Source organism: Psammomys obesus, unplaced genomic scaffold, assembly GCF_907164565.1.
Source record: "Psammomys obesus unplaced genomic scaffold, mPsaObe1.curated_primary_1811, whole genome shotgun sequence".
Classification (NCBI taxonomy): domain Eukaryota; kingdom Metazoa; phylum Chordata; class Mammalia; order Rodentia; family Muridae; genus Psammomys; species Psammomys obesus.
Window position 1 is genome coordinate 564092 of NW_026592710.1, and position 4053 is coordinate 568144.

Genomic DNA, 4053 nt, shown 5'->3' on the forward strand with positions numbered 1-4053 from the left:
TGCTAGTGACGCTCGACCCGGAGGCTGAAGGCGGAGCAGCGTCTGGCGCCGCCCTGGGGCGTAGCTCGAGCCGACCCGCCCAGGCGGCTCCGGCTGTGGGCCGGATGTGGGGTTGCACTAGGCGGCGGGTCTCCTTGCTCCGCCCCGTTGGCGGCCCGGACTACCTCTAGGCGTCGCCATCAGGCCGGGCAGCCGTAATGCTGGCGGCATCCCACTTCCGCAACCAGACCTTTGTTTTTACTCGTCAAACTCGTATGAGGCCTTTGGTTTGCGCTAAGTCGTGCTAGGCCTCGCAGAGTGGAGTCTCGCTGGACGGTCACACTGTCAAATGGAAAAACAAGTCTTCTGACATACTCAGGACTCAGGAAGCCGAATTCCCAGAGCGGCTAGGCAGCATCTGTCAGGAAGAGGAAGTCCCCTCTACAAGAAAAAAGCATTGAAACGATCCAGTTTCCTCAGCCTTTTTGTTTTTAAAACTAGCCTTTTCTGCTTGGCCCTTGGGAGGGGTTGGGTTTTTTGTTATCGTTTTGCTTTGACACAAGGTTCAGTATGTAGACCTTGCCTTGAACTCAGAAATCCTCTTGCCTCGGCCTCTGAGTGCTGGGGTCACGGATGTGTACCGCCATCCTCCGTGGTTTTTTGTTTGTTTCTGTTCATTCTAATTGCAGAATCACAAAGCTGAGTAAGATCTTGTAAATTTTGTCATGACACATTGAAACTGGGCAGGTAGTTTTACTGTTAGATTTTAAAGTTGACACTATGACAATACTTCTCAAAAGTGTTTACTTAAACCAACTGGGTTTTTTGTTTGTTTTTTAGGTTTTTCGAGACAGGGTTTCTCTGTGTAGCCTTGGCTATCCTAGAATCACTTTGTAGACCAGGCTGGCCTCCAACTCACAGAGATCTGCCTGCCTCTGTCTCCCTGAGTGCTGGGATTAAAGTCCTGGGCTAGCATGCCCCACCCAACTGGAAGTTTTGAAGGGTTCTGTAATTCCACTAAAAAACTATTATCCTATCACGGTTTGTGCAAGAGAGAGCAGAAATGAAAATTTCTCCTGCTTGACTTTGTCCAGTTGAGATTATCCTGTGGGTTTTGAAAAAAAAAAAAAAAATAGCAAAGCCATATAGTGGTGGTGGACACCTTTAATCCCAGCATTTAGGAGGAAGAGGCAGGTGGATATCTGAGTTCGAAGTCAGCCTGGTTGACAGAGCTAGTTCCAGAACAGCCAAGGCTACACAAAGCCATGTCTTGAAAAACAAACCAAATGGGAAAAACTAAACATCTTGAGTTGGGAGGCAGAAACAAACAAAATGGAGAGCAGCTGTCCACAAGTATGGCCCTGAAATGGTATGATGTAAAATAATATAACAACTAGTGCATGAGAACAAGATGAAGGGTATTCGAGTGAACTGCTTTGTTGTCCCAGCTCTCACCTAGCCTCTGGAGCAACCTGGAAACGACTGACAATTTCAGCAGCCTAAGTAAGTTATACAAACCAAGCAGTGGTGGCACACACTTTTGATAACAGCACTTAGGAGGCAGAGGCAGGCAGATCTGTGTGTTCAAGATCAGCCTGGTCTACAGAATGAGTTCCAGGACAGCCAGGACTACACAGACAAAATCTATCTCAAAAACAAACAAACAAACAAACAAACAGGCAGAAGCAGGTGGATCTCTGTGAGTTCAAGGACGGCCAAGGCTACACAAACCCTGTCTCAAAAAACCAAAAGAGAGACATACACAAAGAAAACAGTTACATATATTATACAAGAACCATTGGCAGCTTGAAGAAAGAGGTTTCCACAGGGTTTATTAAACAATACCAATTTATAACAGGAATCACGGAGTTATCTAACAGAATTCTCTTCTAGAGGGTATTAATGCTGAAACACTGAAACAGTGAAATACATTAGACATTCTATGATGTCTAATTTCAGCTTTCTAGTATTATCTGGTATAAAGCAAATATGACGTGGCTTTGATGTAGACAACTAATAAAGTATCAAGTTTCATTTTGTTATTTTTTTAATGTGGGACTTACTATGCTAAACTGTGGCCTTTTTCAAAGTACCAATACTGCTTGAACAAATACAGACTCACAATTATCCCCAAATCCAGACATTACAAATGAATTTAATATGCAGTTTGAGTCCCAGAAATGGAAACTAAAATGAAGCAAGCAAGCAAACAAAAAGAAAACCTCCACCCCACACAATATTTGCCAATGGGTTTGGTTTCAAAGCAAACTTGGACATGTGAGCAAGGGTCCAACAGCCACCACATTCAGAATCAGAGGCCCCAGGCCAACAGGAAACCATACTTCTTCAGAGACACTGAAGATAAAATCCACTACACTCTGATTTGTGGTGGGTACTGTTTGTCCACAATCAGTATGTTTCTGTTTTAATTCATGTGGAAAGTAAAGACATTTATAAACTAAGAAAACAGGCTGGGCGGCCATAGCTCAGAGAAAAACAGCAGCCCCGCATTCCTGAAGCCCTGAGTTCTATCCCTACCACCACAACAAAAACAACCAAGGAAAGAGAACTGAGGGGGTCAGGAGTGGCGAGGCAAGCTTATAATTTCAGGACTAAGAAGGCTGGAGCACAAGGGTCTAGGGGCTCAGGGACTTCAGGGACAGTGTGGGTTACAGAAGGAAACAGCCTCAGGAAGAACTGGCACACTTTCCCATCTGTAGCAACATCTTTGTTTACCCCTTCCTGAGGAAGAAATGGAATGCCTGCAGGTCCTAGAGGACATCGCTTGGATGGATGTGAGGGGCTGTGCTGAACCATCCACTGTACTCACTGAGCAAAGTGACCTTCCAGAGAGCAGGGCCACAAAGCCACGTGTTTATGGTGTTTTAAAGACACAAAATAAAGTTCACTTGGCAGATTCCCTTGTGCACTTTATTGCTGTTAATCTTGTTTGATTCATCATTTTTATTTTTCTCAAGATAGAAACGCATTTTGGATTGCATAAGGGTATTCTCAATGGGCCCACACCTCTGATTATAGCACTTGAGAGGCAGAGGGAAGTTGATCTCTGTGACTTCAAGGCCAGTCTGGTCTACAGAATGAGTTCCAGGACAGCAAGGGCTACACAGAGAAACCCTGTCTCAAAAAAACAAACAAAAATCAAAACAAACAAAAAAAAAAAAAAAAAAAGAAAGAGTACTCTCAACTTCGTAGGCAGCAGATTGTAATGCTTTGTTTGTTTTTTAAAAGATTACTTACACAGCATTCTGCTGGCACACCAGAAGAAGGCACCAGATCTCACTATAGCTGGTTATGAGCCACCAGGTGGTTGCTGGGAATTGAACTTAGGACCTACTGGCAGAACGGTGAGTCTTCTTAACCTCTAAGCCATCTCTCCAGCCCATTTGTTTTTAAGACAGGATTTCTCTGTGTAACAGCCCTGGCTGTCCTAGAACTCACTACATAGATCAGGCTGGCCTTGAACTCAAGAGATCTGCCTGCATCTGCCTCCTGAGTGTTGGGATTAAATGTGTAAACCACCACTGCCCAACAACAGATTATCATGTTGATATTCAAGAAATGATGACGATCAGAAAAAGGTTTTTTTGTTTGTTTGTTTTTTTAAAACGGTCTCAATAAGTAGCCCAAACTGGCCTTAAAATCACTATTTAGCCTAATGCCTCCAATGTACTAAGATTATAGGTAATTACCATCATGCTTCAATTTAAAAACAAACGAAAGGAGCTGGTGAGATGGCTCAGCTGTTAAGAGCACTGGCTGCTCTTCCAAAGGACCCAAATTCAATTCCCAGAACCCACATGGCAGCTTACAGCTGTCTAAAACTCCAGTAGCAGGGGATCCAACGCCTTCAAACAGACAGACATGCAGGCAAAACACCAATGCATATAAAATATGAATAAATTATTAAAAGCATAAAAAGACTTTTAGTAGTAGAAAATTTGAGGGTTTTACTGTCTCCCCTTCATCCTTCTATCCCACGTGTGCTGCCAGGGATCAGCTCAAGGGTCTCACAATGCATGGCAGTGATGAACCACAAAGGTATACTCCAAACCA